Below are 14259 nucleotides of genomic sequence, written 5' to 3'. Positions count from 1 at the left end.
TTCTTTGCAGTGCTGGGATGAAAAGCATGGCCTTGTGCATGCTGGGCAAGCAAGCTACCACTGGGCCACCCAGCCCCTTAAGTTCCTACTTGAAAATTCTATGAGATGTGACCTATGTGCTGGCAGCCTTGAGACCCTGATCAGACTTTGGTGATACTGAACACCATGCTCTATAGGTCTGTCTGCTGTCAGAGCAACTCTGCAGAAGGCCTTCCTGGTGGCTCTGTGGGGGCTGGAAGGAAGGAGGGAAGAAGGAAGGAAGGAGGAGGGAGGGAGGAGGAGGGAGGGAGGAGGGAAGGAGAAAGGAAGAGGGAGGGAGGAGGGAAGAAAGAGGGAAGAAGAATGGAGGGAGGAGGGAAGGAAGGAGGATGGAGGGAGGAGGGAAAGAAGGAAGGAGGAGGATGGAGGGAGGAGGGAAGAAGGAAGGAGGAGGAAGAAAGGGTGCTGATGTGAAGGGTTTTCTTTTTGTTTTCTTTTGGGGGGACACCCCTGTTGAGTTCACAAAGTTTGGATAAAATCTTATTTCACTCCAGAGCTTCCTGGGTGAGTGTGTCATTCTTGTGGTTTTGTACTCGTAAGAAGGAGCTATGTACATTGGTAACCGACCCCTTCCCCGACTTTTCTGTGCTACCACTGCTTTGACAAGTGGTAGGCTCCAGTGTGGAGATAAGAAAAGAACACACAAGCAGGTGAAGTGCTTTCTGAGAAAATGCAAGTTCCTGGATCTAGCTGCTCCTGAAACCCAGCCAAGTCCTGCCTTTAACAGAGGCAGCTGGAACAGCAGATGTTTTGTTGAATGTGTGTAAAAGGCTCTACCTTCTCTTAATTTGGTTTCTTCAGTAACCAGAAGGCTGAAGGAGCACAATACCCATTGCCAGGGGACTCGTGTGCGTCAAGGGGAACAAATCAGAAAGAAAGGTTTACAGAAACACCAAGAATGGGTGAGCTCAAAGTCTTATACTAAGTCCCTGAAATTGTCTAGACCTGTTCGTTTAGGGTGACTTCTGGTGGCTGCACACCCCATGGCTAGCCCTAAAGGGACCAAGGAGAACAAGCAAGTCATATGCCTGAAAGCCTTCTAAACAGTTAAGATGAGGACCCACCTGGCCAAGGCAGGAAGGATGGCTCAGTAAACACTTGCTGTATAAGCTGTGTGGCCCAAGTTTGATCTCTGTAGCCCGCGGTGGAAGTGTCTCTTGAAAGCTGTCCTCTGACCTCCACAGCATGCACGTATCTCGGGGCACGCACTAATACAATAATAATTAGTAAAAATAAAATAAAATCAAGAAGAGCAGGGGCAGGCGGTTGTGTTTGCTATCTACAGACCTCATTTCTTGTTTATTTCTATTGTTTTTCTCTTAAATTTTTTTTCTTTGCTTAGAATACAAAGTATCAATGCGGTCTGTCCTCCCCCTTAGATTTTTTTTTCCTCTTCTTTGCCTAGAATACAAAGTATCAGTCTAGGCTGTCCTCCTGGTCTACTTCTGAACAGCTTGCGCACATCCTTACAGGGTTTTCTTCCATATTTGAACACTTGCTATGTGCACATACTCACACAGACTGTTGCAAGTTTTTCTTAGTTACTTAGAAATAGGTCTTGGGCACGAGGAGACCTGGTTTCTTTTTGAAAGAGCTCTTTAATAACCTAAGGGAATATTATCTATTCCCCCCTGTGGACCGACACAGGCTTCCAGCTTTTCCTTTTGTCTGTGCATGTTTCTGTAGGAGAGGAGGCGAGGCGGATGGACTTGCAGGCTTGGAGCAGCCCTTGCCTGTTTGCTGAAAGGTCTCCCCCCTCCCTCTGCCTTGTCAAGGGTGGGCAATTAGTTTTGGCTAATCCGATCGACAATAAGATTTCCTTTTATTGTTTCAAATTTCCTTCATGTTTTTTTTTTTCAGCTCTCAAACACCTTCCTTTTCCTTGGGCAAGCATACCCCCTCTTCCTCCTGTTCCTCCCGGCCTCCACACCATTTCCTTTCTGCTTGGCGATTGGTGAGCTACAAGCATTCTGTTCTAGCTGGAGAGGGGTCCTCCCTAGGGTGTAATTAGCACCAAGGCAGCTCTGCACTTCCATCTTTCTACAAGAAATTCAAACCTTTGTCTGGAGTGGTAAAATCTAGTGTTTGACTGCAGGCCAAGTCAAAAAAAAAAAAAAAAAAAAACCAGGCCGGACAAGCAATCAAAGCTAAATGGACTCCGAGCGCTAAGCACCCCTTTCCCTGGTCGGGACAACAGCTGTCTTCCTGCCTGCTCGCCCTTCTTCTGCATCTCCCCCTCCTGGGAAGGCAGAGAGAAATCCTGACAAACGCCCCCCACTGAATGATGTGCTGTTCTCTGGGAGTTTTCAATTTGGCTGTATTGATTTATAAGGTCTTTTCAATTACTGAATTCTTGTAGGTGGCAGAGCGGAGGACCGAGGACGTGAGCCCCATGCTCGATCGATCTCAGGTACTTCCACAGGGGCGTCCGTGTGCCAGCCGGAGATTGATGAAGCCTCGAATAACGAGGCTTCCCACGCAACATTTATTAAATGAGAATCTAGAATTCATTAACACGGGAACTTGTCTGGAGAATACGAGGGGGGCGAACCCTGAGCTGCTGCACTTACTGGTAGCTTAATATATGAAGGCCATTTGGACTCTTATGAGATTTCCTCTCTCCCTTTATTGGGGTGGTGTGCTTGGGTGGCTTCTTGGGAAATGTCCGTCAAAACTCGGGGGAGATAAGGACTAGAAAAAAAAGGCCAGTTCCCCAATTCATCCTCAAGTGAGGATGGTGTCAGCAGCCAGTACTGAACCTCTGATTCAAAGCAGGGCCTCAGTATAAAAGAGAAGTGGCCAGCCAGTCAATGACCCGGAGAGACTACCAAGTACTAACCATGACTGTAAGGGAGCTGGCAGAAGCCAGGCAGTGGTGGCGCATGCCTTTAATCCCAGCACTTGGGAGGTAGAGGCAATGGATTTCTGAGTTTGAGGCCAGCCTGGTAAACTCACAGAGTGAGTTCCAGGACAGCCAGGGCTACACAGAGAAACCCTGTCTCCAGAAAAGAAAACACACACACACACACACACACACACACACACACACACACACACACACACACACACACAGAGGGAGAGAGAGAGAGAGGGAGAGAGAGAGAGAGAGAGAGAGAGAGGGAGAGAGAGAGAGAGAGGGAGAGAGAGAGAGAGAGAGAGAGAGAGCTGGCAGCACTATTTCTAAGCCCAGCCAGGTCAGCTCCCAGCTTAGAGATTTGTACCTGCCTTCACAATTGCTTCCTGGGAGTGGCCCACATGCTGGGTACTGGATTAAACTGTGTCTTAGGACTGTCCAAGTGGGTGGGTTAAAGGGGACCGGATTTAACCTTGTGTAGCTCTGGAAGTCTGATATCTAGGATGGAAGTATCTATAGGACCTGTCCTGCCTTTTTAAGGATCAGCTTCTGCTGGTCCCTGGCTCTTCTTTCTTCTTCTCTTTTTGAGAAGAGGGCATCAGATCCCATTACAGATAATTGTGAGCCGTCATGTGGCTGCTGGGGAATTGAACTCAGGACCTCTGGAAGAGCAGTCAGTGCTCTTAACCGCTGAGCCATCCCTCTAGCCCCCCCCCCCCCCGCTCTCTTTGGCCTGTGGGTACATGCCCACCTTTCCTGCTGCCTGTCTTCACATGCCACCTTCCCATGTGCTGATGTCTCTAAACCTTTCCATAGACAGACAGACAGACTCCTGCCACTGAAGAGAGTTCCCTCTCCAGATCACTTGTGACATTCCCTCAAAAGGGTCACATCTCCAAAGACCCTGTTTTCCAACAAGGTCAGTTTCACAGGTTCTGAAAGGACCCGAATCTCCGGGTGACTCTGTTCATAGTACAGGGGCTGTGGGGGACGCATCTGTTGCCACCTTCCCCACAGGAAACAGAAAGAAGAGATTAAGGAGACACAAGCCTGTTACATAGGGGCAGCTTTGCCCCAGAGTCCTTCCTGCTGTCCAATGGAGCAGGAAGGATGCCACTAATTTTTTTTTAGAGATGAGGAGACACAGGGTCAGGCAGGTGGCTCCTTACAGCTGCAAAGGGCCACAGCTAGGTCTTGCCAATTCTTTATCATAAGGGAGGTAGGAAACAGATGTACAACGCAGGACCCTACATTCCAACCACACCCTGGGAAACACTACTGAATCCCAGAGTTTTCAGTGGAGCATTCTACCTTCCCTTTGATGTCTCCTCGTCTGCTTCTGCACAGTGTACTTGGGCACAACCCTCCAAACCTGCCCAGAGTGGCTTAAGTCAGGACCCTGGCCTACACCAAACCCATTAGCCCTTGTTCTGGGGGCTTGGAAGAGAGGCCAAGGGATTCCCAGCCTCTGATGGGAGCCTGATACTGAGCAAGCAATATCTGCATCACCTACCCTGTCCCAGGGTGTGGAATGGGCAGAATCAGCAGCCAGTCACTTAGTAGCCAATTAGCAGGAAGCTGGGAGAATGTAGCTTCACAGGTGGCACCTGCAACCCAGTCATCCCCTTCCCTGTCTCCTGCCCAGCGTCTCCATGCAGCCCTGGTTGTCCTGGAACTCACTATGTAGACCAGGCTGGTCTGTTACTCAGATATCCATCTGCCTCTGCCTCCAGAATGCTGGGGGTTAATACAGCTGTGTGTGCCTCCGCCGCCACCACCCAGGTGCTTTGGTATCTGTTGCCGAATCAGAGCAATTTGGGGATAATCACCAAATCAAAAGCAAGTTGGGGTAAAAGGGTTTATTTGGCTTACACATCTGGATCACGGGCAATAGTTGAACACTACTGAGCAGCTTGCTCAGCCTGCTTTCTTACACCGTTAGGACCACCTGCCTAGGAGTGTCACCACCCAGAGTGGTTTGGCTCCTCCCCTAATGCTTCAGTCAAGAAAATGTCCCATAGACTGGCCTACAGGCTTATCTGATGGAGGTGTTCTCTCCATTGATGTTCCTCTTCTTGGATGACTCTAGCTTGGGTTAAGTTGACAAAAACCTAACCGGACATCTTCCTCTCTGCTATGGTGACTGCGTGGTTGACAAGGCTCACCATTACTGTCTAGCCCTGACAAAAAGGAAGGCACTGTGTGTCACAAGTCCAGGGGTGGTGGTGGTGGTGGTGGTGGGGGGGGGGATCAAAATGCAAGTTTAGTTTCTAGCAGACTTGTAGGCGTGTTTCATTTTCATCCCCAGAGTTAAGACGTGCAAGTGAACCATTCCTGTCTGCAAGCTTGGAAATGGTTTGTTACACATTACCAAGACTTTACTATGTGGCAGACAAAAAAATTAACGACCCCCAACAAAGAGGAACTTAAGCTATCGAGGCCTTTATTTTAAAAGATTGTTCTAGAAGATAGTTGCGTCACGGGCGTTTCCTATCTTTTTGTCTTGCCGATTCTATCGTGTAGGCCATGACTATCCTCACGGTAACTGCTCCAAGACTCTAGTCAGTGCTCAATATCAGGAAGGGCAGATGAGAGCCGGGCAGCCCTTTCTCTGCGCATGCGCGTGCCTTTCTTGCTGGTTCAGATCAGAACAAGACACAGGGCAGTATGATGGGGCTAGACAGCTCTCTATGTGTCTCTCTCTTTTTCTTAGTGTGTTTGGTCACGTGGAGGCCAGAGGTCAAGTGTTACACTGGCTGTTTTCAAGTTAACTTGCTACAAATTAGCCTTACCTGCAGTAAGGATCCCCGCCCGAGGACCCGCCCAGATTGTTTGGATTGACATGGGAGGACCCGCCCAGATTGCTTTGACAAGCTTTCTGCTAGCAGTGATAGAAGGTTGTGGCAGAAAGAGGGCCACTCCCTTTTGCTCTCTTGCCCCCTGGGTTGACTCAGCCTGCTGCTGTTGCTGCTGTTGCAGGTTCCTTTGCAGACATCAGAACCCCGAGTGCGCGCAGGCTCCCTGCATGGACTAAAGACTGTGGATGAGGAGTCAGGGAAAAGCTGTGTCCCCAGAGACTGACTGGTTGGAACCAACTTCCGTGGAGAGGTTGGGATCTTGCAGATCCAGGGGCTAATTACCTTACCTTGGGCTAGTTCTAGCCCCTGGACAGCTAGCTATTCCTTGCCACCTCTGTGTTGGAACTAATGTCCCCTGACGAGTAGATAGAAACTTATTTGGAATCCATTAACAGACAGCGAGCTTTCAACAATGCCAAAGCTAAGGACGTCATCAGACAGCATCTTGGTGTATAGAAAAGCTTTGCTGTCTCTCTGTACCTACTTCTCTGATGTACCCACCAATGTATTTAAACTTGCTTTGGTTTATGACTTTCTTTGTTCTACAAAAACTTTATGAAATCAAATGCATGTTAGAATTTGGGGCAACCTAAATCTGTGTTTCCAGGCCACGGTCACTCAAAATGTGCCCAGAGTAAACTTATTTAAGATAAGAGCTGTGGTTTTTGAGTCAACAAGACCAGTGGCTCTCCAGGGACTGCCAGGGTTTGACTGCCATCTTGTCTGCTGAGGCACATTGCCTTGTGGACTGAGCAGCTACCAGGTTGTTGGTTTTTCCAGCAGGAGACAACCACCCTGCGACTTCAACTGTAGAGGCCTCAAGGATCGAGCAACTTCCATTTCTTAGCCTTTCAGGGGTGATTGAGTTGTTGTTGGTATTTAAGATGGTTGGTATATAAGATGGTCTCAGTCACATACACAATATCTATATATCTACACACTAATCTCCTAGACTCTATCTCTTCAGAGAACACAGAGTGATACAGCATTCTGTCTCAATCTGGTCCCACCATGTCTGGGGTAAGAGACATCTGCTGCACCCGGATTTCCTGGAGCTAACGGGCGTGGACAATGGATTCCAGGGATCTTCTGTCTTCTCACCAGTTGGGATTATAGGTGTGTAGGTGTGTGTGGTTGGTGTGTGGTTACACCTGCCACATACATACATACATACATATGTATATGTACACACACACACATATGCAATTTTATGTGTTTTGGTCTGTCTGTGTTTCTGTGCACCATAGAAGCCAGACGAGGAATTCCAGATGGTTGTGAGCTGCCACCTGGGTGCTGGGAATCGAACATAGGTCCTCTAGAAGAGCAGCCGCATTTAGCCACTGAGTCCTCTCTCCAGCCCACACACCCCTGCTTTTGCTTATTTTGATCTCAAATGGGCCCTAGGGAATTAACTCAGGTCCTCATGCTTGCTTGGAAACACTTTATGGACAGAACCATCTCTCTAGCTTCTCTCCCTTTCCTTCTTTCAGCGTGTGTGTGTGTGTGTGTGTGTGTGTGTGTGTGTGTGTGTGCGTGCAAGCATGTGTGGCGGTCAGAGGACAGCTTTTGTGACTCCTCTCCTTCTATGGTGTGGGTTCTGGGGTTCAAACTTAGGTCATCAGACTTGGCGGCAATCACCTTTACCCACTGAGCCATCTTGCTGCCCTCCCAGCCTGTTTTAGACAAGTCTAATTCTGTCCTCTAGAGATGTGATCATTCCACAGAGCTCTTTTTTTCTTTAAAGATTTATTTATTTATTTATTTATTTATTTATTTATAAGGTACACTGTAGCTGTCTTCAGACACACCAGAAAAGGGCACCGAATTCCATTACAGATGGTTGTGAGCCACCATGTGGTTGCTGGGAATTGAACTCAGGACCTCTGGAAGAGCAGTCAGTGTTCTTACCTGCCGAGCCATCTCTCCAGCCCTCCACAGAGCTCTTAATCAGTGCTGAACAGGTAAGGGAGAAGGGCGCTGGTCCTGGGAGGGTCATCAATAGCCGCTTCTTGAGTCCTATTTGAGAGCAGTCCGTGTTTTGGTCCATTACACAGGGAGTGATTCACCCATTACACTACAGAACAGCAACCCACAGCCTTACCTACCTCTAGGTAGGGCCAGTGATTTCTCCCCCCCCTTCTCCCCTCCCCTCTCCCAGGTTCCTCTGCCATTGTCCTGGCAACAATACAATCTCTGACTCTGCTGTCAAGGACAATGGTGTTTCTGTTTCCCTGTTTCTTTGTTTGAAATTGTTTCTTTTTCTCTCCCTGGGTAAGACCTGAGTTTCCAGGGAGCATCCTTAGCTGTCTTCCTCTTCACACCTGGGGACTGAGTGCCTTTAGCTTTGGGGGTGGACAGTCTTGGCAAGGGGAAGGTGGGTAGGAGCAACTGCTGCTTACTGACCACGGGGAATCCCCACCATGGGAATCCTTTGCCTCTGGGGACTTCTGTGAATCCTTACAGGCTGACAGCAGCTGTGTCCTTTGCACATCTGGGTCCCTCTGGTCATAGGGAGGTGGGCAGAGAGGCTGTATGCATCGTGGTTGAGCTGCAGCTTTGGGCGTGGGCTGACGTGGGTTTGAGTCCTGCCTCTGCTCTACAGGCAGCCAGTTCCTTGCCCAAAGCATCCAACCCCACAGAGGGACTTGAAGTATGTGAAGAATGTGAGCCTCTTGGACAAATGGTACCACACGTTTCTACATTTTATAGTTTTAACTTTTTACTAACTATGTTTTCCTGGAGCCAAGCTGGGCCCTGGGAGGTGGCAGTGATGTGGCAGGTTCAGGTGTGCACCCTCTGCCTCGTGGAGCTGGGTGGGTGGGTGGGGGAGTAAGACTGGGAGTGGGTGGAGCCATCTGTCAGGAAGAAGAGATACCTAGTAACCAGGACGAGGGCTTCGGCTCCTCTGTTGCACTGCAAAGGGCAGATGATCTATGGGCATGCTTGCTTTCTGTGCATGCTCGCTTTCTGGGCATGCGTGCTCAAGCCCAGTAAGTCTTCAATATGTGCAACTTACTGGCAACGTAAGTCTGAGCGTGAACTTAGGGAGTCCAGGAAACTGGACTCAGAAATTCCCTAGCACCAAAGTCCCAGGCTAAGGCCATGTCCAGCCTGAAACACAGTTCCACAACATCCCACACTGTATGCGGCGCCGACAGTCTTTCCACTTCATCTCTTGCCACGTTTCCTAGGGCTCGGAGGAAGTCATGAGATACCTGGTTATTTCCCCCCATTTAAGGCTGAATCATGTCACAAGCAGAGGTCCTTATCCTGAGCATCTGACGGGCTGTGAGTCTCAGCAGTAATACCTTCCCACCGTGAAAGAAGCTTTGGGTAGAGGCACAGATGTTAGAAAGCCTTCTGACGGGCACATCACAGCACTCCTTTTATTGAATTTTTTCTTCCCACAATTTTTGTTTATTTATTTATTTATTTATTATTATTTTTGAGACAGGGTTTCTCTGTGTAGCCCTGGCTGTCCTGGAACTCACTCTGTAGACCAGGCTGGCCTCGAACTCAGAAATCCGCTTGCCTCTGCCTCCCAAGTGCTGGGATTAAAGGCTTGTGCCACCACTGCCCGGCAATTTATTTACTTTTTATCACATTACATTTTTTTTTTTTAAAGACAGGTACTATGTATTCCATGCTGGCCTGGTATCATGGCTCTCTGTGTAGCCCAGGCTGGCCTGGAATCGTGGCAATCTTCTGACTTAAATGACAAATATATGCTACCACGTCCAGTGACATCACAGCCATCTAACAAAAGGTAGTAGTGTTTCTACACTGAGGACTACTGCCTTCTCAACCTCCATTCCTACCCGCACCTGTCCCTCTGGCTCACAGTACAAATGTGGGTCCTTTCTTGTGTAGTGAACTGTAAGTCCAGTAGGAAAGTAGTTGGTTGTCTGGATAACAGCCACACCACTGCAGTGTCAGTTGCTGTAATGTGTGCCTCTTTGCAGCGTAGCATGTAGGACCCATGACTAAGCAGGACTTGGGCTGGCATTCTCCCCCAGCAGGCTGCGTGGTGCCTTCCAGTTCTGGGAGAACTGATCATGAAGGGAGACGTTTCTATCTCAGTGCCAGGCTGATTTCTCAGAGTTCTGTAGATACCTGAGGATACAGAAGTGATGAACAACAGATTCGGGAGCTTCAAGGGATTCTTGTCAGTGGGTCATGTGACCCAGTGTGTGCCGCCTTCACCAACAGACTCTTACTATCGAATTCTGGTACTCAGCAAATATCATTGGCAATGGCCTGTTGTGTTTTGTGGACCTTGGGTGCCTTGCTGGCCAATGACTTGAAAAAGTATCCCACCCTGATATTGGGATTTTCACTTAATAACTGTGATGGTTTGTGTATGCTTGGCCCAGGGAGTGGCACTATTAGGAGGAGTGGCCTTGTTGGAGTGGGTATAGCCTTGTTGGAGTAGATGTGGCCTTGCTGGAGTGGGTGTGGCCTTGTTGGAGGAGGTGTGTCACTGTGGGTGTGGGCTTTAAGACCCTCATCCTTGCTGTCTAAAAGCCACTCTTCTCCTGGCAGCCTTCAGATGAAGGTAGAATTCTCAGCTCCTCCTACACCATGCCTGCCTTGGATGCTGCCATGTTCCCACCTTGATGATAATGGACTGAGTCTCTGAACCTGTAAGCCAGCCACCATTAAATGTTGTCTACGAGTTGCTTTGGTTATAATGTCTGTTCACAGCAATAAAGCCCTAACTAAGACTGCCTCCATCAGTCTTCGACCCTCTGGGCTACAGCTTCCATGACCTCTGGTGGTTGTAACCGCACCTGTTGTTAGCTTGCATGAAAAAGCTTCTAGAGGGCTAGGCAGTGCCCACACAGGGCACATATTTACACCCCACTCACAGACGTGGGTCCTGTACCAACACTGTGCTGGCCACAGAAATTCCCACTGGCTGCATTGTAGCTTCTGTCCAATGTGGCTATAATCGGGAGCCGGCCTCATGGGTTTGTACTGCACACAGAGCCTCAGACATTCCATAGCAATCTCAGAAGCCCTAGCTGCTTTCCAGTTTGCTTGGTTCACCCATGGCCAGACTTTTATATGAACCCAGTGAATAGCCTTGGAGCACACCCTAGGACAGACAGCTTGTATTTTAGGAAGTGTGCCTGCTTCTTGGTACCCTCCGGGTCTTAGTGGGCTGTAGGGCCTCCGATTCCCACTGGGCTTATTTGTGCACTCCTGTGGTCCTCACCACGGCCGACCCTGCACCTGCCAGTCCTCCTTTCTTATGGGACCATCCATTAATGGCTCAGAATACAGGTTGGACGCTACTCTAGAGCATCACAGGCTGTCTCTATGCTGCTCTCAGCTCAGCTCACAGGGTTCTCTTTCCTTCTGTCTCCAGCCACATGGCCTCCACGCTCTGCACTGCTACAGCCACTCCTGTCTGGTCCCTTGCTCCTGTTGTCATGTTGCACAGGACACACAGCATCCCTTCCCAGGCTTTCTCTGGTTTGAATACTCGGGGGAGGCTCAGTGTCTTGAAAGGACACTGTGTGTCCTTCAAGTTCTAGCACACTGTGTGGCGTTCGTTGGTGGCAGGCCTGGAGAACCACAGGCCACAGTAACTATGCCGTTTTTTGGCAGTTTGATTCGGCACTGTCTCAGAAAGACCAGAAGCCCTTCAGTGCAAATTCTTAACTGGTTTTTACTGCCAGGGAGCTGGGGTTGAGCTCCACCCACTGCTGTATAAGGAATTCTGCTGCTGGCCAAGGTTGTCTTTTTACAATGTTTCTACTTTAGCGCCCCCTCCTACCCCCACTCCAGCTTTAACCCTCTGAGTTTCCAGCAACTTCCAGCACAAAAGGACACTGGCGTAATGGAACATGCCTATCCGACCTTAGCTGGCTCAAAAGCCTCTTAAGAGTCCCTCTCCTACAACAGACCCCCCTCCCCCAACTTTAAAACATGGAGTTATAGAAATGAGGGCAACTTGCAGGAGTCAGGGAATGAAACTACTCCTGCTCTCCCAGGGGATCCCAAACACCTGCAGCTGTTTGCACTCACAGGCTAGGCTGTTGTAACATTTGCTTAATGACCTTGTTAGGTTATTGCCAGACTGCGATGGTCCCCAGAGTTCTGCAGCAAGCCTGGCTTTTCTGCCTGTGTGGACTGTGTTCTCTCAATCCTTCGAGGCAGCCGTGTCTCCTCCAGGTGCTTCTCATTCTCTACCCCCCCTCTACACACACACACGGGGGGGGGGGGGCATGGGTGCACATATGTTCACTTGCATGTGGAAGCCAGAAATCAACATTAAGCATCTCCCTCCATCTCTTATTTTTTGAGACAGGGTATCTCAACGAAATCAGAGCTGGTTGACAAGACAAGATCCAGGGACCCATCAGTCTCTGCCCTCCCCTCCCCCACTCCCATCCTAGGAATACAGACATGCATCACTGTGCCTGAATTTTAGTGGACGGTAGAAATCCAGATCCTCATGTGCATGCATGACAGGCAGGCACTTTACCAACCAAACCATCTCCCCCATCCCCTTTTCTAAATCCACCAAGCAGCCAGAAGTGCACATTGTACCATCGAGGAAATACACCCTTTTCACAGAATGGACAGGTAGTACCGTAAGGTCCCAGGTCACCATCTCATGAAGAACAGTGGAACTGTGAGGGTGACCTTGAGGTAGCACGCTGAAGGACGGTGACTTGTCATCCATCCCAGGTGAATTCTAATTGGTCTTGGGATTCAGCCTCTAAAGGACCCTTAAAGACGTCATTAGCAAGGTGCAATACAGCCCAAAAAATCGTGTTACCTGTATTAATTTCTCTGACTAAAGAGCAGCATCTGGTTCAGCAACACAGGTGGGAGGCCCCACACTGCTTAGCTCCCCACACCCACCCCTGCTTAGCTCCTCCCCCTCCCCCCTAAGCCCTGCCCCAGTGCTTAGCCCCTCCCCCTTTCCCACCCTGCTTAACTCCTCCCTCAAGGCTCTTCCTCCTCCCCCGCTTAGCTCCTCCCCTTACCCTGCTAAGCCCCTCCCCACTTAGCTCCTCCCCTTCCCTTGCTAAGCCCCTCACTGCTGAGCTCCTCCCCTTCCCCTGCTAAGCCACTTGCCCTGCTTAGCTCCTCCCTTTCCTCTGCTTAGCTCCTCCCCCTCCCCATTAGGCATGGACCACCTGCCTTCTCACTGTCACTACTGCTGTCCTAGGCGGCTGGCTGGGTGGACGCTGGCCTGGTGAACCAGGGAGTTGATCAGGTACTCTCTGTAAAACGGGTCGCTTCTGGGCAGCTCCATGCAAACTTTCAGAGGAGGGGGACAATCAATAGTACCGCCCAGCTGTGACCCGCATCAATGACAGCATGGCAGCAGGATGACCCTAGGGCTGCAGTAGTGGTACACACATCACGACAGCAACCAACAGCTCTCTAATTGGGCTTAAGAGCCACTCAGTGGGCTGGAGAGATGACTCAGTGGTTAAGAGCGTCGACTGTTCTTCCGAAGGTCCTGAGTTCAAATCCCAGGAACCACATGGTGGCTCACAACCCTCCATAACAAGATCTGATTCCTGCATCTGGAGTGTCTGAAGACAGCTACAGTGTACTTAAATATAATAAATAAATAAATCTTAAAAAAAAAAGATCTATTCAACAAGGAGACTATGCCTGGCGCTGGAAACCTAGCTAACAACCCGGTGCTAGTGAAGTCCTGGTTTCTGGAGGAGACTCCACAGCCACCCCTTTACTAAACCAGATAATCCCTAACAACAATTTACAAACACTTATTCTTTCACCCCACAGATAAATGCAGTCTTCGCCCCCTCATCGAAGGAATTTCTCTTTGCAACAGACAGAGACCATTGGAGAAAGCACCACCAATCAAAATGCAGAGCTGTGAGCCCATCCACGGCGGATACATCTACCAAACATCCCCACACATAAGGCTCATGGATCGTTGCAGAAGAGGACGTGAGAGTCAGGGATCGGGGAGTTTGCTGTGAGATTGTGTTTCCCAGGAACATTCGTGTGTTGATATATTAATGGCGAGAGGTTATCATCAGTGCTGAAGAATGCCTCTCACAGCCGTGCCTCTGTATCTATGGGTATACACATCTATCTAGTGTATCTCTGTAGTTATGTCCTTGGAGCCACTGAGAATAATTACATTTATGTTTTATACATTAAAATTACACACCTCAGCCAGGCGTGGTGGTGCACACCTTTAGTCCCAGCACTAGGGAGGCAGAGGCAGGTGGATTTCTGAGTTCTAGGCCAGCCGGGTCTACAGAGTGAGTTCCAGGATAGCCAGGGCTACACAGAGAAACCCTGTCTCGAAAAAACCAAACCAAACAAACAAACAAAAAATTTACACACCTCTGAATGTTTCCTTCCAGCCCAACTGTCAATCATGAGCTTGAATAGGCGTCCCTCTCCAAGGCTAAAATGACTTTGCTGGTGTGGCTGAGCTGAAGCGGCTGAGGCTGGGAGAGTGTGTGGGGTTGTCCAGGGGCCTGAGGAATCCCATACTTCCTC

The 14259-nt window shown here is 49.4% G+C and overlaps 2 long non-coding RNA genes across 2 annotated transcripts in view; both read left to right on the top strand.

Moving 5' to 3' along the window:
* 1700069L16Rik (RIKEN cDNA 1700069L16 gene) overlaps window positions 1–13923 on the top strand; it is a 32349-nt gene extending 18426 nt beyond the window's left edge. Inside the window, exon 3 of the long non-coding RNA NR_033216.1 lies at window positions 13528–13923. This is a non-coding gene — a long non-coding RNA (RIKEN cDNA 1700069L16 gene). The remainder of the gene's footprint in view (window positions 1–13527) is intronic.
* On the top strand, window positions 7636–10327 carry Gm46919. The gene is made up of 3 exons (XR_001784941.1): window positions 7636–7712; window positions 8354–8434; window positions 10294–10327. It is a non-coding gene; the product is annotated as a predicted gene, 46919 (long non-coding RNA).
* Window positions 13924–14259: the final 336 nt, after the last annotated feature.

Source organism: Mus musculus, chromosome 5, assembly GCF_000001635.26.
Source record: "Mus musculus strain C57BL/6J chromosome 5, GRCm38.p6 C57BL/6J".
Lineage (NCBI taxonomy): Eukaryota > Metazoa > Chordata > Mammalia > Rodentia > Muridae > Mus > Mus musculus.
Note: the sequence above shows the minus strand (reverse complement) of the source record. Positions and strands in the feature narration are given on the sequence as shown.